General features: G+C 49.9%; 1 long non-coding RNA gene across 1 annotated transcript; it reads right to left on the reverse strand.

Annotated features, from left to right (window-relative positions):
- Nucleotides 1-2,288: 2,288 nt before the first annotated feature.
- On the reverse strand, nucleotides 2,289-6,436 carry LOC141176261 (uncharacterized). The gene is made up of 3 exons (XR_012253124.1): nucleotides 5,788-6,436; nucleotides 5,535-5,600; nucleotides 2,289-3,314 (listed from the first exon to the last, which is right to left on the reverse strand). It is a non-coding gene; the product is annotated as an uncharacterized lncRNA (long non-coding RNA).
- Between the last annotated feature and the right edge of the window lie 17,603 nt (nucleotides 6,437-24,039).

Consider the following 24,039-nt stretch of genomic DNA (forward strand, 5'->3'; position numbering starts at 1 on the left):
CCCTCCTGCTCTCAGACACAGCCTTACAAGTTTGTGGCATCCAGGCCTGGGGTGACACATTCCCCCCTAGTAAAGTTTAGTACTCCGGGACTAACAAGAAACACGAATACCGGGTATAAATTATAACATAAACACAACAGAGAAGAAAACAACAAACAACACCACATATTGAGTTCTTTAGGTCACAGCGTGGTCTGTGACCGGGTGTCCGTTTCACCCAGTAAGGCGAAGTCTTAACCGGTGCGGGGACATGTCCAAAGCAAACCCCAAGCGTTGGCCCTGGGCGTGGCTGCAAGGCGAAGCAAACTACTTTGGACCACTCGGGGCCACGCCAGACAGGTTTTTCTTCCGTGGCCGTCTTCGCAAGAGGCACCAAGTGCAACTATTTACAAGGTAGTTCGGTTATCCAAAGTTCATAACCTGTCAGTCCATATATGTAGAAAAACTGGAGAAAACACTATTAGTTACAGGTAAAAAACATATTAAATATATACATGGTACGTTTAGATCTCGCACTTATATCCTCCAGCGAGCTGGTGTTTGTCCCCTAGTGCTGCTGGTTGATCTCCTTAACCCACTGTCTGGTGGTGGACCAACCTGGCTTTCCCCACTACCATTGAGGGTACAGCTACTAGCTAGGTTCATAGGTAGGGCAGGCAGCTGTCCGCAGGTTCTTTGGCTTACCGCAGGCATGGCAGGCTCACTGTCAGCAGAGGGATGACTCTCCTGGGCTGCTGGCATGGGTTCTTCTGCCTCTGGGGCTGCTTGTGTGTCACCCTGGCCTGGATGTCACAAGTGTAATTAAAGCTGTGTCTGAGAGCAAGGGGGAAGTTCTCTAGTCAGGGGAACATTAGCATGCAATGCCTCCTGTCTCAGGCCAGTAGGGGGAGCAGGCTGCCCCTATAAAAGCTGGTGCTGGGGGCAGGGTTATGGAGAACTGGATGGCCTGTCTCAGCATTGAGACTTGTCCCAGAGCAGAACAGGGACAGACAGTTGCACTGCACCTAAGAGAAAGTGTGGCAGGAGGAGAGCCACAAGCCAGAGACAAGAGGCGAAGCAAGCCTGTCTTGGCAGATAAGAGACTGACTTTACCAGACTTTGGTGTCTGAGGCTGGGAGGATTCCACATCCTCCAGCAAAGAACCAGTCCGCAATGGACTGTATATTCCTTGTAAAGAACACCAATCATAAATGGGTAGTATAAATCACACCATGTGTGTAGATATAGGTATGATATGTACCTTTTATTAATTACTACCCTATATGGACTAAATGCGACTCCATCGCCAAATATAGAACTACCAGAGAAAAAAGCGAAGACCGAATCAACACTTCTATAGCAAAAAATGGTCAATATTTATTATGATACAAAGATGAGACATATACAAAGGTCAGTACAATATTATAAAAAAGGAAAATAAAATCAATAACAGCCCTCTCTACATGTGACTCCACACAGGGACCCATAATATAGGTAATCCATGGCAGACCCAGATCCTATGTATTTAGTTTTATTATATCATATCTGCTATATATATATAACACACATAAGCATTAAAATGGATACTATATATGCTGATTACCCTCACTGCTGTATAGTGGAAACCAGTAGAAGTCATTTACCATATCACCCTCCTATTATCTACTATTATTGTCATATGCGGTGCACTAGATGAATAGAGGGAACATAAATGTCCCCATTGTATGCTTACCGCAGCTCTCCAGTGTCCAAATGTAATCACCAGGGGGCAATAGCACTGTTAGGGGTCCATAATGGGGAGGCACATGTCGAGAGAGACGCCCCTACGCGCGTTTCGGCTGTTCCCTTCGTCAGGGGGCGTGTTTATTGCATCTCTATTGCTTGTTTTTATAGGCACTGGAGGTGCCGTAAGACAGGAAATGATGTGTGTGTCGTCATAGTGATGAGGACACCAACAGGCCTCCGCATCACATGACCGCGGGTGGGCGGAGCTAAGTCCGCATCACATGACCACGGGTGGGCGGAGCTAAGTCCGCATCACATGACCACGGGTGGGCGGAGCTAAGTCACAACACCGTGAGACAGGACATGATGCGTGCATCGTCATAGGGATGAGGACGCCAACAGGACTCCGCATCACATGACCATGGGTGGGCGGAGCTGAGGCACAACATCAATATCACCACAGAAACAGAGGCCGACCAGCACCCCCGCCCACCTGTATGTACGCAGCACACATTTTCCCTCTATGCAGATGCACATTGTAGTTGTTATCTCATAGTAAAGTAACATATATAAACTGTGGACAATAGGAAAACATGTAACAATACAGAGACACAACATATAACGGGACAACAGGGGAAAGAGAGGGGGAGAGAATAGAAGATACGGAAGGCAGGGGAGGAAAGGAGGGGGAAGGGGGAATGTGCCACATGTGAGGATGACAGATTCTAGGTAGAAAACCACCATAGGCAGCATGTATAGTAGGGAAATATCATATATACATCTATAAAGAGAGAAAATATATGGATGAGATGCACACCTTCCATATCTCATATCCAGTGTATCATGATATTAGGCATATCGTCCTCATGGTACACCTACAATGAATATATATATATATACACATTATATCCACCCTCCACATGTATATCATTGATAATCCACAAAAAAGCTAGTTGATTAGGGCCAATTACCCATATATCATATACTATATCCATGTATGCATACCACGAAATATCCACTACCTGTATGTATATTTTAGGGTCGCACCAAGGGGAAACCAATTGATCGGGACATATTCCATATCTAACACGATGTCTACCTGATACACACATACATATAAACATGATATCCACAATCAGAGTCACCCTCAGTACCCTCCCCAAGGATAGAAGTAATGCACATAGTACACATATTACATATCATTGAAATATATATACTGAACATAAATAGATATATATCCATATAGTTCACCCACCAACCTATGCACGCCATATATTACACCAGCATACATGAGTCCCACGCAACATATATCAAAACCATCATATAAAAGTCAATATAGAGGCGAAGACGAATACACATTATAACAAATCTATAGTGACATAATGTAGACAAATAGAATCCCCGAAACTACACTAGTAGGACCTCAATATATGCATACAGTCCTTTTAGCTATAATGTTTTAATGTCTCTCGCATCGACTTGTAGTCGGCGTTCCCTCGTCGTTATGTCAGGATCCAATGCGACATCACATCTAAGCCATCCTCACCCACCAGTAACAATCACCCTGCTGTCGACAGAAAGAAAGACGATCATGGATGCATAGAGAAATCCTGATAGATGCAAAAAGAGATAAAATCAATATATACACTTAATAAACATATACAGAATAAAATTGAACCTAGGTTGTAAAGGGCCACTCGCATTGAGATATTACTATTATGATTTTAATATATGGTATGGGTTTTAGAGAAAGGGGGAATAACTAATGCTCTCATTAAGACCCTTCGGTTGTAGTGTACCAAGGGTCCAAATCCAACGAGATTCTGTTTGCGCCAATTTTTGGCCAATCCTCCCACCACGAATGTTAGGTGTTATACAATCGATACCCCTAATCTGGAGTGCTGATGAGTCACAATTATGGTGGGTCTTGAAATGGCGGGGAAGGGTTTTGAGAGTGGATGCATCCACGTGGCCGGCCGCCGCAATAATGCCCAAAACGTGTTCACGGACTCGCACTTTGAATTGACGAGTAGTCATACCTATGTATATAAGCCCACATGGGCATGTAGCAAAGTATATGACATGTTTGGTGGTGCAGGTGATAAATTTCTTGATCTTATATATTTTAGATCTATCCGAACCAAAGAACGTATCACAACGTTCCACATTTGGGCATGCGACGCATCGGCCACAAGGAGTGCATCCACTCCTCCTCCTCTGAGTGTCCAAAAATGAAGCCACTTCCGACCCCTCATAGTGTGAGTGAACTAGATGGTCCCGCAAATTTCTTGACCGTCTAATTGTGATCAGTGGCCTCTCTGGAATAAACTTGGAGATGACACTGTCAGCTCTCAGAATGTGCCAAGATCTAGACAGTATCTGTCTCATCTTAGAAAATTGAGAATGATAATTGGTGATGAATCTCACTTTTTCATTTTCTTTAGCCCCCTCATCACTTCTCTTTCCATAGATAAGGTCATGTCTGGACGAGAATTTCGCTCTGTTATATGCCCTCTTGATCATACGACGGCTATATCCTCTCTCGAGGAATCTATCTCTGAGTTCAGAGGCCTGTCGTTCGAATTCGGTGTCGGTGGAGCAGATCCTCCGAACCCTGAGGAACTGTCCCACCGGCACCGATCTAATCATATGTTTAGGGTGGGATGATGTTGCATGTAGCAACATATTGGTAGATGTAGGTTTCCGAAATAGCGTCGTCTGTAGACAGTTGGTGTCATCCCTTATCAGTGACACATCCAGAAATTCAACTTGTTGTTCATTGGACTGATATGTAAGATGTATATTCCATACGTTCCCATTTAATTGGTCCATGAATTCTTTTAATTTTAGTGTTGAACCCTGCCAGATCATGAGGATGTCATCAATGTAGCGTGCCCAAAAGAGGACACGACCCATTGACTCCTCACGATCTGTCAGGCAGAGGTCTCTTTCCCACAGACCCAGGAACAGATTGGCGTAGGACGGCGCAAAAGCCGCACCCATTGCTGTCCCCTGGGTCTGCAGGAAAAAAGACCCCTTAAATGTAAAGAAATTATGATGCAAAGAGAACTCCAACAGTTCCAAGATCAAGGATCTTAAGGCATAAGGTACAGATGAGGTGCCCAAGAAGAACTTAGCCGCGGAAATACCATCCGCATGTCTAATATTAGTATAGAGTGACTCCACATCGGCAGTCACCAGGGTGGTATCATCCTCAACATATAGTCCATCCACCTTCCTAAGTAACTCGCCAGTATCTCTCAGAAAAGAAGGTAGGCATTCCACCAGTGGCTGCAGATGGGAGTCAATCCACCTATTGACATGTTCCAAGAAATTCCCCCTACCCGAAATAATGGGGCGTCCAGGGGGAATCTCGGCATTTTTATGGATCTTGGGGAGAAGATACAGGGTGGGAATTGTAGGTTCAACTACCAACAGAGCTGAAGCTAATTCTCTCGTAATGATATTCTCTGCAACAGCTCTGTTGATAATCACCTCCAATTCTGCCATATACGTAGTGAGGGGATTGAATGTCAATTTCCTATAGCAAATTTTGTTATTTAACTGTCGATATGCTTCCCTCTCATACATAGGTTTGGGCCACACCACAATATTCCCCCCTTTATCCGCAGGTTTGATAAGGACACCTGGTAAATTCTGAAGGAACATTAGCCTATCACGTTCCTCCTTAGACATGTTATCACGTGAGATATGACGCGGAATCGCCATTAGCTCATCAGCGACAATCTTAACAAATAAATCCACATTGGAACATGACGTTAGTGGTGGAAACTTCTTAGATTTTGGTCTAATAGATTTAGGAATCTTACCTCCTAGGGGGGTATTATGTTCAATGGCCAAATCCTCCAGTATCCTCACCGCAGCTTGTTCTTCCTCTGTGGGAAAGAGATCATGGAGACCACCATCAAAGAAGTGTCTTTTGAAGATCAGGGCCCGTGCAAATATATGTAAATCTTTAATAGCTGTAAATGCATCAAATTGGGCACTCGGGGCAAAAGATAGTCCCTTACTAAGAAGGGCCACATCTGACTCAGTAAGAATATAGTTACTCAGATTAATTACCTTAGAGTCATTCCTCTTATGATCCGGTGATGTATATTCCTGTCGTTTGTAGGGATGGAAGTTATGTTCCCTCATTCTTTTATTAGAGGTACCGGATCTTGTAACTATGGATGAAGAGGATGCCTCCGAGTGATCACTAAGTGATGTAGCCGATGAATTCGAAAGTTTGCGTGAAAAATTGGGGCCCTGACCTCCTGGTCTGCGCCATATATATACTCTCTTCTGATGGTAGTCTCTCATGTCTCTATTGAATTTAGACACCTGTACCTCCTGGATCCTCTTGACTGTGGAATCCAAAATTTTATCAATATGTATATTATAGTTAGAGAGTTTCTCCGTTGGACAATTGGATCTCAACTCTGTCTGTGCGACATCTATTTGATTATCCAGGTCCATAATAGATTGTGAATTCAAATCCACCAATAGTTGCATCAACAACAATGAGCAATTTGTGCAAGACTCCTCCCATTTGGACATAAATGTTGCATCTTCTACTGGGAATGTAGGGGTAATGCGAATTCTCAGTCCTCGTGGGATCATTTGGCGGGTAATATATTTTCCCAAAAACGCCTTATTCCACCAAAGTTTCGTTCTTTTTATTAATAATTTCTGTATAAACGTGGATTTCTCATCCCATCCCTGTTCAACTGCTACTGTCCCATCAACCACTGAACCTCCGAATGTCTGATCAATTTGTGACAACCAGGATTTTCCTTAGCCTTGTAGTCCATGTTATTAGAAAGGAAAATACCTGTGCAAAACACAGTAATAAGACTATAAAGAACACCAATCATAAATGGGTAGTATAAATCACACCATGTGTGTAGATATAGGTATGATATGTACCTTTTATTAATTACTACCCTATATGGACTAAATGCGACTCCATCGCCAAATATAGAACTACCAGAGAAAAAAGCGAAGACCGAATCAACACTTCTATAGCAAAAAATGGTCAATATTTATTATGATACAAAGATCAGACATATACAAAGGTCAGTACAATATTATAAAAAAGGAAAATAAAATCAATAACAGCCCTCTCTACATGTGACTCCACACAGGGACCCATAATATAGGTAATCCATGGCAGACCCAGATCCTATGTATTTAGTTTTATTATATCATATCTGCTATATATATATAACACACATAAGCATTAAAATGGATACTATATATGCTGATTACCCTCACTGCTGTATAGTGGAAACCAGTAGAAGTCATTTACCATATCACCCTCCTATTATCTACTATTATTGTCATATGCGGTGCACTAGATGAATAGAGGGAACATAAATGTCCCCATTGTATGCTTACCGCAGCTCTCCAGTGTCCAAATGTAATCACCAGGGGGCAATAGCACTGTTAGGGGTCCATAATGGGGAGGCACATGTCGAGAGAGACGCCCCTACGCGCGTATCGGCTGTTCCCTTCGTCAGGGGGCGTGTTTATTCCTTGGCCTAAGAAGCCTGGAGGCCCTGCCACAACCGAAGGGACCAGTAAAGCCGTACAAGGCTGGGAGCAGAAAGGAACCCACGTCGCAGGCCATACAGGCGAGAATACACAGAAAGCTCGGAAACGTGGGCTGTTACCCTATAACGAGGAGATAGCCAGAAGGAGCGCAGAAAGCACGGTAGGCCTACACCCTCACCCTGACCAGGGCCAATTTCCCCGTTGCTCTCAGACATCCAGGTCCCCTCCTAGCTGGGACTGTTTATGGGTCAGTTTACCTGTTTCAGTAAAGACCCTGGACTGCAACCTATTGTCTGTGTGCTCCTTCGCGCCTCCAGCACTACCGGTACTGGGACTCTCACCACCATCACTCCCAACATCCATTATACTGCCCTGGGGCCGCACTCTTCCCGTGGGGAGTCACACTACCCTAGCTGCACACCTCATCAGCCCCAGCGGTCTGCATGCAGCGGCGGTTCCTAATAACCGCAATCCACGGGTGGCGTAGTCGGACATAAATATCAGCACATAATGGACTACCACTGGCCTGACCACCCTGAGCCACGGAACCTGGTTGCCACTACTACTCCCATCGGTCCCCCACTGCCCGGATCCGAGTGCCCCACGGCCCAGGGGGCGAGTCAGCTTTGGCGTAGTCGGCAGGATTTCGTGTCCACAACCACCGGGTACTGCGTGCCTGAAAAAGACTTTTGTAACTTACCTGTGGCGAAGTTTCCCGCCGTCCGGAGTCGTTTCCCGCCATCCGGAGCCGATTCCCGCCATCAGACGCCATCTTGGACCGTTTCCCGCCGTCTTCTGCCGTCTTCCCGCCATCCGCAGCTGTTTCCCGCCATCGGACGCCATCTTCAGGACGCCGCGCGGGAAGAAGAGGGGCGTGGACGTCAAAACCGCGCGAGATCCGAAGCTCCGCCCACCGCACCGACGCTGCACAAGGTCCTGGAAGGGAGAGAGAGTGACGCTGACGTCATCAGGACGCGACGCCAGGTCCTCGTCCATAGCAGCAGCAGCGGAGCCGCGGCCTACAGAAGAGGATCGTCGGAAGGTAGGCCACGCTTAACTAGGGGGGAGGAAGATGTCGGACACGGAGGCGCCCACTACCACCAACGCAGCTGCAGCAGCGGTGATGCCATTTTCCCTGCCCTACATCCCTGGAGCGGCCTGGCTGCCCAAGTACTCAGGGGAGCCCCATGCCCTAACTGACTTCAAGGAAAGGCTATACAGTTTGTTCCACGTTTACCCCCTGACAGAGGAACAGAAGGTCAGCATACTGACAGGGCAGTTAACTGGCGCAGCCCAAAGGGAGGTAAAATCATGGCCCACTGAGGAGAAAAGGACTGTGAAGGGTATTCTGGCCCGGCTGTGGGGTACCTTTGACACACGTACCTCTGCTGAGATTAAAATGAGGTTCTATGGATGTAAGCAGCGGGCACAGGACAGCATCAGAGACTATGCCCTAAATCTGCAGGAAGCCCTGAGGGCTATTCAACAAACTGACCCTGGCAGTGTGCAGGAAACGGATAAGCTGCTAACAGAACAATTCATAGAAGGTCTGCTGTCTAGCGCCCACAGGGCCCAACTGCGCCTCATGTTCTTTCAGAACCCCGACCTGACCTTTGCCCAATTTAAGGACAGGGCCATAAGGGTGCTCCGTGAATCTGCAACCAGTGGCGCTATAAACCCCTGGCGCCCTGCTCTCACCTACCACCAGGAGGCGGCGCCCTCCTCTATGGACCCCGTGGGGGCTGATGCACAGGCCCTGAACCAAGCCCCGTCGAAAGACCTGCACCACCAAGTCCAGGAGCTGACCAGGAGCGTCGCGGCGTTGACCAGGACCGTCCAGGCGTTACAAGTGGACCCGTCAAGACCCATCGAGCTGGCTTCAAGTCCGGAGGATGTCCCGTGGCGTCGACAGAGGAGGATCCCGTCGTTCCGAGGGAGGCCCACAGACCGCTACGCAGAGGATGGACAGCCCATTTGCCGTCGATGCAACCAGCCTGGACACACTTCCAGGTACTGTAATTTAAACGGGTCCAACCTGGGGCAGAGGGCCAACCCCCAGGCATAAGATCACCAGGCCCTTATAATTGGCGTGATAAGTACGTTGGGGGGCGCCCGGTTTTACCCGTGGTGCTGGACGGTATCCCCATGAGCGCCTTGCTGGATACTGGGTCGCAAGTAACCACTATCCCTTATGTACTTTTTAAGCAGTATTGGACTGATGCTGATATTGTCACGGGTGTGTCGCCACGAAGATCGTCACGATTACACAGCCTGACTTCTCACAGCTGACTTTTTGGTGCTTGGTGTTTTCGGCAGTGAGGGAGTTAATTCTCTCTCTCTCTGTGCTAGACGAGGTCCAGCCTCGCCCAGCTGCAATCAATGTTGCTGTAATGAGACTCCTTCATATGCCTGCTGGTCTGTTTGGGAAGTGTCGGTGAAAGCATTTCACACAGACTTACAGAGCGGATCGTTGTATTTGGAGTTTCTGAGATAAGTGTATTTGGAGTGTTTTTTCCCTTCCTCGCTTTATCATTTATCTCCTTTCCCGTTGGAGTTCCCTCTGTTGTAGTTGTGTAGTTTTTGTATGCAAGGTGGTTTTGGTTTTTCCCTTGTACTGTCTCGTTCGTCTAAGTACTGTGTGTGGGCATATTATTACTTGTCCTCTTTTGTTGTGATCGGGGTCCTTCTCAGGACTAGATTACTTAGGTGCAGGGATCCTCAGGAGGTAGGGGTTACGCTGGCGGCCTGGACCTCTGTACCTTTAACAGTACCTCCAGGTTGAGGGATTAGTCAGGGCCCCAGCTTAGGGTCAGCTTAGGCTCCCTACCTCCAGTATACAGAGACAGCGTGACAGATATCACACGGTATCCAGACAGTAACTTGAGCATCATCGCCAGTAATGGCTTACCCGTGCCGCAGATGGGGTTCAAGGAGATGACCATTAAAATTGGTAAAGTTGAACAGCCGGCACAGGGAGTAATTATTGTGGACATTGACCGTCGTGAAAGTCACCCTAAAATAACTGTGGGTACTAATGTAATTGAAAATTGTCTTTCAGAGGTAATTGTAATTCTACAACAGGTGGCGGTGAATGCTAGTTCCAGCCAACAGAGAGTCCTCAACAAGGAGATAAAAGCGCTGATGAGACGGCAGCAGGTCGAACTGTCTGGTGGTGAGACAAGGTTGAGGGATTAGTCAGGGCCCCAGCTTAGGGTCAGCTTAGGCTCCCTACCTCCAGTATACAGAGACAGCGTGACATTTTCACCGACCCACTTAGTTTTTCTCCAGCTACCATGGATCCAGTAGCCGGTCTAGCTCGGCAGTTGCAGAGTTTGTCCATGGAGCTGGCGGACGTTAGGTCAAAGGTTTTGCATCCTCTGGAGCAAGCCGGACCAGAACCTAAAGTAGCTCTCCCTGACAGGTTCACTGGGGGGCGGGACAAGTTTTTTGTTTTCCGGGAGGCATGCAAATTGTACTTTCGGCTGCGGCCTCGGTCATCGGGGAGTGAAGAACAAAGGGTGGGAATTGTCATCTCGCTCCTACAAGGGGACCCACAATCTTGGGCGTTCTCTCTTCCCCCGGGCTCCCCGGCTCTCCAGTCAGTGGATAGGTTTTTCGCTGCTCTGGGACTCGTATATGATGACCCAGATCGGATCTCCCTTGCTGAGTCTAAGTTACGTAGGATCCAGAAGGGAGATCGTCCGGCGGAGGAATTCTGTTCGGAGTTCCGTAGGTGGGCCACGGACACCCAGTGGAATGACCCGGCTCTTAGGAGCCAGTTTTGTCAAGGTTTATCCGACAAATTACAGGATGTGTTGGCACAGTATGACTCTCCCGCGTCACTGGAAGCCGCTATGGCCCTGGCTATTCGCGTTGACAGACGGCTTCGGGAGAGGTGCGGGATAACTCGACCCCCTGTGATGACTCCACCTCCTACAAGGTCCCCTCATATGGTGGTTCCCCTGGTCAGTCCAGAGGAGCCTATGCAATTAGGAGGGACATCTTTTCGGGGGAGGGGACCGGTGGTGTGCCATAAGACAGGAAGGTGTTTCTTCTGCGGGAGAAAGGGACATTTTATTGGGGGGTGTCCATCCCGTCCCTTGCAGAGTGAAGAGTCGTCGGAAAACTGTTGATCCCAGGTTGTGTGGTGGACGGCAATCTGGGAATAGGTATTTCGTCCCTAGGTTCGTCTCAGTTTCTCGTACCGGCGGAGGTGGTGGTGGGTACGAGAACTGAGAGGATATCTGTTCTTCTGGATAGTGGGGCCGGGGCTAATCTGGTTGATGCTCGGTTTGCCCGGGTTCAAGGTATGCGATTGAGTGAGTTGGCTAAACCAATCCCCATATTCTCGATCGATGCCAGGCCTCTCGGTCAGGGAAGTTTTTTGCAAGCTGTGCATGACGTAAAACTTCAAGTGGGGGCGATACATAAAGAACTGTTGTCTTGCTACGTGTTGGAGGGTCTTCCCGCTCCTATAGTGTTGGGCCTTCCTTGGTTAACTAAGCATAACCCGGTTATTAATTGGCAAACCAGAGAGATAAGCCAATGGAGTAAATTCTGTAATATAAACTGCATGAACACGGTCATCGGTGCGGTTACTCCTTGGGTCTTACCTCCATTTCTGGCGGACTTTGAGGATGTATTCTCGGAGAAAGGGTGTCAGGAACTACCTCCTCATCGCGAGTATGACTGTTCTGTAAAACTGCTCCCTGAGGCCAAGTTACCTAAAGCTAGGTTGTATAACCTTTCTGGTCCTGAGAGGCAGGCCATGAAGGATTATATTTCAGAAAGTCTGGCTAAGGGGCATATTAGACCTTCATCTTCACCGGTGGCTGCGGGGTTCTTCTTTGTTAAGAAGAAAGATGGAGGCCTACGCCCTTGCCTGGATTTCCGTGAACTTAATCGGATTACGGTCCGAGATCCGTATCCACTCCCACTTATTCCCGATCTCTTTAATCAGATCGTGGGCGCCAAATGGTTCTCTAAGTTGGATCTCAGGGGGGCGTACAATCTGATTAGGATGAAGGAGGGGGATGAGTGGAAGACGGCGTTTAACACTCCGGAGGGGCATTATGAGAACCTTGTCATGCCATTCGGTCTGACTAATGCCCCGGCGGTGTTCCAACACTTTGTTAATGACATTTTTCGCCGCCTGGTGGGACAGTTTGTTGTCATATATCTGGATGATATCTTAATTTACTCGCCGGATCTGGTGTCTCATCAGGAGCACGTTAGGCAGGTGTTACAGATCTTGCGGGATAATAAACTGTATGCCAAATGGGAAAAGTGTGTGTTCGCCGTACAGGAACTCCAGTTTTTAGGCTTCCTGGTTTCAGCGTCCGGTTTTCGTATGGACCCTGGGAAAGTGCGGGCAGTTCTTGAGTGGGATCGGCCAGAGAATCTTAAGGCACTACAACGTTTCCTGGGGTTTGCTAATTATTACCGGAAGTTCATTCGTAATTTCTCGTCCATGGTTAAGCCTCTCACAGACATGACTAAAAAGGGGACGGATTTTTCTAGGTGGTCTGACAAGGCTTGTCAAGCATTCTCCTCCTTGAAAAAATGTTTTGCCTCGGCACCCATACTCATTCAACCTGATGCGTCACAGCCATTCATTGTAGAGGTAGACGCTTCCGAGGTAGGGGTGGGAGCAGTATTGTCACAAGGTTCGTCCCCTGGTAAGTGGCATCCGTGCGCCTTTTTCTCTAAAAAATTGTCGTCCGCTGAGAGGAATTACGATGTCGGCAATAGGGAACTCTTGGCCATTAAGTTAGCCTTTGAGGAGTGGCGCCATTTTTTGGAGGGGGCAGTCCATCCGGTCACCGTCATCACCGATCACAAGAACCTGCTATATCTGGAGTCCGCGAAACGTCTGAATCCCAGACAAGCTAGGTGGTCATTGTTTTTTACCAGGTTTAATTTTGTCGTTACATATCGTCCTGGGTCAAAAAATGTAAAGGCGGATGCCTTATCTCGTAGTTTCCCTGGGGCCGGGAATACGGACGACCCGATTCCTATCCTTCAGGAGGGGGTGGTGGTTTCGGCAGTATGCTCTGAGCTGGAGGAGGAGGTATTGGAGGCTCAGGGGGACGCCCCTGTTGGACCTCCAGGGAGACTGTTTGTTCCAGATCAGTTGCGACAAAAGGTGATCGAGGCACACCATAACTCAGTTTTGGCAGGACACCCGGGGAGTAAAGCAACTGTGGATCTCCTCTCGCGTCGGTTTTGGTGGCCTAACTTACATAAGGAGGTGGTAACTTTTGTCGCGTCCTGTGGGGTTTGTGCGCGCTCTAAGACCTCACATACCCGTCCGTCTGGGGCCCTCTTACCTTTGAAGATCCCGGAGCGTCCTTGGACTCATCTGTCTATGGACTTTATTACGGACCTCCCTCCGTCTTCGGGTAAAACGGTCATACTCGTTGTAGTGGACAGGTTCAGCAAGATGGCACATTTTATCGCTCTTCCGGCTCTCCCTAATGCTAAAACTCTTGCGCAGGTGTTCATTGGGGAGATTGTGAGGCTTCACGGGGTACCATCCGATGTGGTGTCTGATCGGGGGTCTCAGTTTGTGTCCAAGTTCTGGAAGGCGTTTTGTGCACGGCGGGGGATGCATTTGTCATTTTCATCGGCTTTTCACCCTCAGACCAATGGTCAGACGGAACGTATGAACCAGAGCTTGGAGACATATCTCCGGTGTTTTGTGTCAGAGAACCAGGAGGACTGGGCTTCTTTCTTACCTCTGGCAGAGTTTGCTCTTAATAATAGGCGGAGCGAGTCCACTGGTAAGTCCCCGTTTTTTGGGGCATATGGTTTTCACCCCCAGTTTTGTACTTTCAGTAGGGGGGGCTCTTCGGGGGTTCCTGAGGAGGAACGATTTTCCTCATCACTCGCTTCAGTATGGAGAGGGGTGCTGAAGAATCTGAATACTATGGGGAACCGATACAAACGTATGGCTGATAGGAGGAGAGTGTCTGGTCCGGACCTAAGTGTGAACGATCGGGTATGGTTGTCTACCAGGAATATTAAACTTAAGGTTCCCTCCTGGAAACTGGGTCCCAGGTTCATCGGGCCGTACAGAATCAGTTCTATTATTAATCCGGTGGCATTCCGTCTTGACCTCCCCCCTACGTTTAAAATTCACAACGTGTTCCACAGATCGTTGCTTAAGAGGTATGTGGCGCCGGTGGTACCGTCACCTTTACCTCCCCCTCCAGTGGTGGTCAATGGTAACTTGGAGTTCCAGGTATCAAGGGTCATCGATTCACGTTTTAATCGCCGGTCCCTTCAGTACCTGGTTCATTGGAAAGGGTATGGTCCTGAGGAGAGGATGTGGGTTCCTGCGTCGGATATTAACGCAGACCGATTAGTTCGGGCCTTCCACACGACTCACCCGGATAAACCTGGCCCTGAGGGTCCGGAGGCCCCTCGTAGAAGGGGGGGTACTGTCACGGGTGTGTCGCCACGAAGATCGTCACGATTACACAGCCTGACTTCTCGCAGCTGACTTTTTGGTGCTTGGTGTTTTCGGCAGTGAGGGAGTTAATTCTCTCTCTCTCTGTGCTAGACGAGGTCCAGCCTCGCCCAGCTGCAATCAATGTTGCTGTAATGAGACTCCTTCATATGCCTGCTGGTCTGTTTGGGAAGTGTCGGTGAAAGCATTTCACACAGACTTACAGAGCGGATCGTTGTATTTGGAGTTTCTGAGATAAGTGTATTTGGAGTGTTTTTTCCCTTCCTCGCTTTATCATTTATCTCCTTTCCCGTTGGAGTTCCCTCTGTTGTAGTTGTGTAGTTTTTGTATGCAAGGTGGTTTTGGTTTTTCCCTTGTACTGTCTCGTTCGTCTAAGTACTGTGTGTGGGCATATTATTACTTGTCCTCTTTTGTTGTGATCGGGGTCCTTCTCAGGACTAGATTACTTAGGTGCAGGGATCCTCAGGAGGTAGGGGTTACACTGGCGGCCTGGACCTCTGTACCTTTAACAGTACCTCCAGGTTGAGGGATTAGTCAGGGCCCCAGCTTAGGGTCAGCTTAGGCTCCCTACCTCCAGTATACAGAGACAGAGTGACAGATATCACACGGTATCCAGACAGTAACTTGAGCATCATCGCCAGTAATGGCTTACCCGTGCCGCAGATGGGGTTCAAGGAGATGACCATTAAAACTGGTAAAGTTGAACAGCCGGCACAGGGAGTAATTATTGTGGACATTGACCGTCGTGAAAGTCACCCTAAAATAACTGTGGGTACTAATGTAATTGAAAATTGTCTTTCAGAGGTAATTGTAATTCTACAACAGGTGGCGGTGAATGCTAGTTCCAGCCAACAGAGAGTCCTCAACAAGGAGATAAAAGCGCTGATGAGACGGCAGCAGGTAGAACTGTCTGGTGGTGAGATCGGTAGCGTAAGACTGAGTGACCCATTCCCCATTTCCATGCCTCCCAAAAGTGAAATGATGATCTGGTGTCGGACTGCAATCGGGTTGAGAGGTAGAGACTACCAAGCCATGGTAGAACCCGTGTACTCAGACAGCAGGCCCACCATTTTGACAGCCCGTGGGGTGGTTGATGTCCGTCATGGGAGGGTGCCCGTCCGCATCCTCAACATTGGGGAGAGGGAAGTACACTTACCCAGATACGCTACACTCGCCAAACTGTTTGTTGTCGAACACAAAGCTATCAGGGCCGTGGAACCCTTGCTTCCATCTCCACAGGCGGAGGGTAATGGCTCCCAGAAACAAAAGGAGGACTGGTGCCAGAAACTCCACGTGGGTGCTGACTCCACTCCCCTGCACCAAAAACAAGGAGTCTACCGGGTGGTACAGGAGTACGAGAGAGTCTTTAGTAAGCACCCGCTAGACTTCGGCAGAGTAAAAGGGATAGAACACCACATCCCCACAGAGAGCCTCCCACCAATAAAAGAAAGACACCGACCTGTACCCCCTGCACATTATCAGAACGCAAAGGGCATGCTAAGAGAGATGAAAGAAGCTGGGGTCATTAGAGACAACTGTAGCCCCTGGGCAGCCCCCTTGGTTCTGGTGAAAAAGAAAGACGGCACCACGAGAATGTGCGTCGACTATAGACAAATCAACCGTATCACCCACAAAGACGCATATCCGCTGCCTAGAATAGAAGAGTCTTTAGCCGCACTAAAATCAGCTAACTTGTTTTCTACTTTGGACCTTACTAGCGGGTACTGGCAGGTTCCTGTGGCAGAGGCTGACAAGGAGAAGACCGCCTTCACCACCCCGATGGGACTGAGCGAATTCAACTGCATGCCTTTCGGGCTCTGCAACGCACCAGGGACCTTCCAGCGGCTGATGGAATGCTGTCTAGGGCACCGAAACTTCGAGACGGTCCTCCTTTACCTGGACGACGTGATCGTCTATTCGAAGACCTACGAGGACCATCTCAAGCACCTGGCCGAGGTGTTCGAAGCCCTGGCAGGCTATGGCCTGAAGGTGAAACCATCGAAGTGTCACCTGCTGAAACCAAAGGTCCAGTACCTAGGGCACGTGGAAAGCGCGGAAGGAGTGGCCCCCGACCCTGACAAGGTCACGGCAATCAAGAGCTGGCCAAGCCCCTCGAACATCAAAGAGGTGAGACAGTTTCTCGGGTTGGTAGGCTACTAACGAAGATTCATCCCCGGGTTCACCAAGATGGCAGCTCCTATGCAGGACCTCCTGATCGGACAGTCTAAGTCCAGGAGTCAAAAGCCACCCTTCAAGTGGGATAAACTGGAAGAGGAGTCCTTCCGCCAGTTGAAGATGGCCCTCACGGGGAATGAGATCCTGGCCTACCCTGATTATGGCCAGCCTTTTATCCTCCACACAGACGCCAGTAATGTGGGACTGGGAGCCGTACTGTCCCAAAACCAACAGGGCAGAGAAAGGGTGATCGCGTACGCCAGCCGGAAGCTGAGACCCACCGAGAGGAACCCGGAGAATTACAGCTCCTTCAAGCTAGAATTCTTGGCGGTGGTGTGGGCCGTGACGGAATGCTTCAAGCATTACCTGGCCTCCGCAAAGTTCACCGTGTACACGGACAACAACCCGTTGACACACCTGGACAATGCAAGACTGGGTGCCCTAGAACAGCGGTGGATGGCCCGTCTCTCCAACTATGACTTCGTGATGAAGTACCGGGCCGGCAAAACCAATGCCAACGCAGACGCCCTGTCGAGGATGCCTCACTTACCTGAAGGTGACGAAGACCCAGAAGAGCTGGAGGAGGTAGAACTCCCCGCGTTTCACCGGTATGGAGTCGCTCAATACTCCCACCGCGTGAAAGAGGAGGATCTAACAACCGTGATGATCAATCCCCTACCTCACCACAGCTGGGCCGAGACCCAAGATAGTGACCCTGCAGTCCGCCTGGTGAAAGATCTGCTGACCCGGGAAGACGCCCGCCTAGATCCAGATGCCCCAGAGGAAGCCAAGCAGCTATGGAAAGAGAAGAGCAAGCTGTTCCTCTACGAAGGCAAGTTGTGCAGAAGGATTGTCAACCACCGGACGCATGAGCTGACCTGGCAAGTCGTGGTTCCAAGGCGGGATGCAGCTATGGTCCTGGGAGCTTACCATGACAGAGCGGGACACTTCGGTTGGAAGAAACTGGAGTTCCAGCTAAGAGGAAGGTTCTTTTGGGTCGGCATGAGAGGAGCTGTAGAAAAGTGGTGCAGAGACTGTGGCCCTTGTCACCTAAGGAGGAAGGACCGCACCAGCCTGAAGACACCCTTGAGGCCCATCGTCACCACGCAGCCTCTTGAGCTGGTAGCTCTAGACCACGTCAAGTTGGCTCCAAGCCGGTCAGGGTACATCTACGCCCTGACAATCGTGGACCACTATTCACGTTTTCTCGTGGTGGTCCCGGTAAAGGACTTGACAGCCCAAACAGCGGCCAGAGCCTTCCAGCAATATTTCTGCCATCCACACGGGTATCCGGAACAGGTCCTGACAGACCAGGGTCCAGCGTTCGAGGCTGAAATCTTCCAGGAGTTCTGCAACCTCTATGGCTGTAAGAAGATTCGGACAACGCCTTACCATCCACAAACCAACGGGATGTGTGAGAAGATGAACAATATAGTCATTGATCTCCTGAAGACGTTGCCCCTGGAGGAACGCAGCCTGTGGCCAGAAAAACTGCCGGACCTAATAGACCTATACAACAATATCCCGGTGAATGCTACAAACTGCACCCCGGCTTACCTGATGCGAGCTAGACCAGGTAAGCTGCCCGTAGACCTGGAGATGGGAGTCCTAATACCTGAGGACACCTCCCCGGATGCGGACTGGGATACGGAAAGGCAACTGCAGTACAAGAAGGTACAGGAGAGTGTGGAGAAGAGCCTGGCCCAGGTGAGAGAGAGGCAAGAAAAACTCTTCAATCAACACGCCCCTGCTGGTCCCCTAGAACCTGGTGAGCAAGTCCTAAAGCGAAAAAGAAGGCTACATAAGTTGGACGACCAGTGGGAAAGGGAACCCTACACCGTACTGCAGTCTGACCACGACAACCCAAAGGTGTGCGTAATCACCAAGGACGGAGGAGAAACCACTAGTGTTGTCTCCAGAGACCACCTCAAAAGATGCCCCGAGCAACTCCGTAGTGCAGAAGAGGATCAGAGTGACCTTGAACCCGCAGAGGACAAGGAAGAAATGATCAGCACCGTTCTCGGAGAGTTCCCTCAGTCCTGGACTCGCATAAATGATGCCATAGTGGTACCTGTCCTGCATTTCCTGCAACCGGCACAGCAACAACCAACACCAGAGCCGGAAAGTGAAGAGGAGCAAGCGGTTCCAGAGGCAGAAGAGCCTGTACCAGCAGCCCAGGAGAGTCAACCCTCTGCTGACAGTGAGCCTGCAATGCCTGCGGTAAGCCAAAGAACCTGCAGACAGCTGCCTGCCCTACCTGTACACCCAGCTGGTAGCTGTAACCCTAACGCTAGTGGGGAAAGCCAGGTTGGTCCACCACCAGACAGTGGGTTAAGGACTCACAGGTTATGGACTTTTTATAACCAGGACCTTGTATGGACTGCGTTCGGAGCCTAACCAAGGAATGAACTAAGACTGTAAAGGACTTGGGGTAGGACAGACCCCCACCTGGTTAAGGCTCCCCGTTGTGTTGGTGATATGGACACCTGGTCACAGACCACACTGTGACCTTAAGAACTCAATCTGTGCGTCACTTGTATACTAATGTTTTATGGTATGCATATTGTCTTTGTATATTGTTTAGTCCCGGAGTACTAAATTTCACTAGGGGGGAATGTGTCACCCTAGCATGGATGCCACAAGTGTAATTAAAGCTGTGTCTGAGAGCAAGGGGGAGGTTCTCTAGTCAGGGGAACATTAGCATGCAATGCCTCCTGTCTAAGGCCAGTAGGGGGAGCAGGCTGCCCCTATAAAAGCTGGTGCTGGGGGCAGGGTTAGGGAGAACTGGATGGCCTGTCTCAGCATTGAGACTTGTCCCAGAGCAGAACAGGGACAGACAGTTGCACTGCACCTAAGAGGAAGTGTGGCAGGAGGAGAGCCACAAGCCAGAGACAAGAGGCGAAGCAAGCCTGTCTTGGCAGATAAGAGACTGACTTTACCAGACTTTGGTGTCTGAGGCTGGGAGGATTCCACATCCTCCAGCAGAGAACCAGTCCGCAAGGGACTGTATATTCCTTGGCCTAAGAAGCCTGGAGGCCCTGCCACAACCGAAGGGACCAGTAAAGCCGTACAAGGCTGGGAGCAGAAAGGAACCCACGTCGCAGGCCATACAGGCGAGAATACACGGAAAGCTCGGAAACGTGGGCTGTTACCCTATAACGAGGAGATAGCCAGAAGGAGCGCAGAAAGCACGGTAGGCCTACACCCTCACCCTGACCAGGGCCAATTTCCCCGTTGCTCTCAGACATCCAGGTCCCCTCCTAGCTGGGACTGTTTATGGGTCAGTTTACCTGTTTCAGTAAAGACCCTGGACTGCAACCTATTGTCTGTGTGCTCCTTCGCGCCTCCAGCACTACCGGTACTGGGACTCTCACCACCATCACTCCCAACATCCATTATACTGCCCTGGGGCCGCACTCTTCCCGTGGGGAGTCACACTACCCTAGCTGCACACCTCATCAGCCCCAGCGGTCTGCATGCAGCGGCGGTTCCTAATAACCGCAATCCACGGGTGGCATAGTCAGACATAAACATCAGCACATAACGGACTACCACTGGCCTGACCACCCTGAGCCACGGAACCGGGTTGCCACTACTACTCCCATCGTTCCCCCACTGCCCGGATCCGAGTGCCCCACGGCCCAGGGGGCGAGTCACTTGCTCTTCTTGCTCTCCGGTAGGCTCCTGTTGGGTAGGCTGAAGGAAGTGTAGGACGGGTACCAGTATTGCGCCATTTATCTGAGTCCAGGTCCGGGGGAACTCTCCGAGAACTGTGCTGATCATCTCTTCCTTGTCCTCTGCGGATTCAAGGTCATCTTGATCTTCATTTGGACTCTGTAGTTGCTCGGGGCACAGACCCACCAGGAGTACAGGGAGGAATGGACCTGGGTGTCTGAGGGCATTCGGGCGAGCTCCACTGGTCAGGGTGAGTGGGTAGGCCTACCGTTCTCTCTCTGCCCTTGCTGACTATCTCCCCCTTTAGTGGTATGATAGCCCACGTCCCTGAGCTGGCCGTGTACTACGCCTTTATGACTTGCGACTCGGGCCTTAGGTACCTGTAGCTTCTCTGTGCTGTACCGGTCCCTCTGTGTGGCGGAGCTTCCAGGCTTCTTAGGCCAAGGGACCTAAAATCCCTCGCAAGTAGATGATCTGCTGCAGGACTTGCAATTCTGACAGCCTCGGATCCCAGTGTCCGGTATGTTGTTCTCTCTCAGCCAGGACCAGCTCTCGTCGCCTCTGTCCCTGGCTTGCTGTTCCTCCTTAGCCTCCTTGACTCCTCAGCTGCCGCTGACCTGTCCCTCTCTTCTGGGAACCCTTCTGGATGCTTCAGAAGTGGGTCCTGGTTTCCCTAACCCTGCCCTCAGTACCAGCTTTTATAGGGGCAGCCTGCTCCCCCTACTGGCCTGGGACAGGAGGTGCTGCATGCTAATGGTCCATGACCAGAGAACCTCCCTCCTGCTCTCAGACACAGCCTTACAAGTTTGTGGCATCCAGGCCTGGGGTGACACAGTAGCAGCAAATCCACACCATATAATTCAGTGCTTTTTATAAATCATCTGCTCCCGTTATTCAATCATTGTACGATGATAAACAGCTATTCACACACACATTATGATGCCCCCACAGTACATTCCCCCGACAAAGTATGATGTCCCCACAGTACATTCCACCACACACAGTATGATGTCCCCACAGTACATTCCCCCCCACACACAGTATGATGTCCTCACAGTACACCCCCCCACACACAGTATGATGGCCCCACAGTACATTCCTCCCCACACACAGTATGATGCCCCCACAGTACATTCCTCCCCATAAAGTATGATGTCCCCACAATAGATTTCTCCACACACAGTATGATGTCCCCACAGTACATTCCCCCCACACATACAGTATGATGCCCCCACAGTACATTCCTCCCCACACACAGTATGATGCCCCCACAGTACATTCCCACACACACAGTATGATGCCCCCACAGTATATTCCCCCTCACACACAATATAATGCCCCTACACAGCATGATGTCCCCACAGTAAATTCTCACACACAGTATGATGACCCCACAGTAAATTCCCCCACACACAGTATGATGCCCCCACAGTACATCCCCCCCACACAAAGTATGATGTCCCCACAGTACATTCCCCCCCACACACAGTATGATGCTCCCACAGTACATTTCCCCCACACACAATATGATGTCCCCACAGTACATTCCCCCACACACAGTATGATGTCCCCACAGTACATTCCCCCCACAGACAGTATGATTCCCCACAGTACATTCCTCCCCACACACAGTTTGATGCCCCCACAGTAAATTCCCACACATACACAGTATGATGCCCCCACAGTACATTTCTCCAACACACAGTATGATGCCCCCACAGTACATCCCCCCCACACAAAGTATGATGTCCCCACAGTACATTCCCCCCCACACACAGTATGATGCTCCCACAGTACATTTCCCCCACACACAGTATGATGTCCCCACAGTAAATTCCCACACATACACAGTATGATGCCCCCACAGTACATTTCTCCAACACACAGTATGATGCCCCCACAGTACATTCCCCCCACACAGTATGATGTCCCCACAGTACATTTCCCCCCCACACACAGTATGGTGTCCCCACAGTACATTCCCCCACACACACAGTATGATGTCCCCACAGTACATTCCCCCCACACAGTATGATGCCCCCACAGTACATTCCCCCACACACAGTATGATGTTCCCCTCTACGCCAGTCTTTTCACCGAGCTAAATACAACTCTCAGCAAAAAAAGTTGTGGACTGGCTCCGTACCGTCTCTGGCTACATTCACCTGTCCACGTGTTTGTGGTTAGGCAGTCCTTCCACTGGGGAGGGCACGGGTAATGTTGTGGGACCCATGCTTGTGGAAGGCGGAGACAATACCGGAAAAAATAATGGCGGCTGGGGACCGAGTATAGATACCCAGTCGCCGCCGCCATAAGATTGTGGACAGCTTCCGCCTCCACGAGCTTAAAAAGCCATATTTCAAGTGCAAGCAGCTGCCCAGAAATCTGGCAGTTTAGTGTTGCGGCCTGTGGGTGGGTGGATGGCTGCATACTTGCACTTGCATTTCAAGTAACAGAAAACTAAGCAGATGGTGGCCTCTATCATCATCATGGCCTCACCTCGGCACTATGAACTCTCCAGAAGGAGAAGCCAAGTCCCGCCGGAGTAGTCTCCGGTTCTCTGGTGGGCCCGTCCAACCCTGCCGAAAAGCTGCCCTGGCTAATAAAATTGTGGGGGAAGGTTTCCGGACACTCTGTGGCTGCTTTTTTAATGTGGATCGGCCATGCTTATGCATGTTATTTCTCAAAAAGCATTACAGATCAGGCCATTGTCCAACTCTGTATTCAAGAAATAAAATGCGAAAAGAAAGATGTGTGTGTGTCAAAGCACCACCGACAAGTGCGAGTTGATGTTGGACGGACTGCCATTGCTTCTGCAACAAGCTGAATTACAGGACTTCCTGGGAGAAATGACACCCAGGTTAGATACGGTTTCCCTCTATGCCAGTCCTTTCACCGAGCTAAATACAACTGTCAGCAAAAAAAAAGTTGTGGACTGGCTATGTACCGTCCCTGGCCACGTTCACCTGTCCACATGTTTGTGGTTAGGCGGTCCTTCTCAGTAAGTGCACTGGGGAGGGCACGGGTAATGTTGTGGGACCCGTGCTTGTGGAAGGCAGAGGCGATACCGGGAAATATAGTGGTGGCTGGGGAAAGAGTATGGACACCCGGCCGCCGCCGACATGAGGTTATGAAAAGCTTCTGTCTCCACGAGCCTAAAAGGCTACATTTCAAGTGCAAGTAGCTGTCAAAAATTTGTCAGTATAGTATTGCAGCCGGTGGGTAGGTGGGTGGCTGCCTGCATACTTGCACTTGCATTCCAAGGAACTGAACGCTGAGGAGGGACAAGGACGTGGACGGTGATTGTTGCAAGTCTGTAACGACAGGTCCATGGCGGGAGGCATCTTCGCATGCGCCAAGCATCTCTTATGATGGGCACACTTTTAGGCAGTGACCTGGGAGTCAGAGATGCTTCCATGCTGTTCCCATGTCTTTTCAGCACTGTATGCATGTGTCTG

Source organism: Phyllobates terribilis, unplaced genomic scaffold, assembly GCF_046119375.1.
Source record: "Phyllobates terribilis strain yellow unplaced genomic scaffold, ASM4611937v1 Scaffold_19__1_contigs__length_20705806, whole genome shotgun sequence".
NCBI classification, from domain to species: domain Eukaryota; kingdom Metazoa; phylum Chordata; class Amphibia; order Anura; family Dendrobatidae; genus Phyllobates; species Phyllobates terribilis.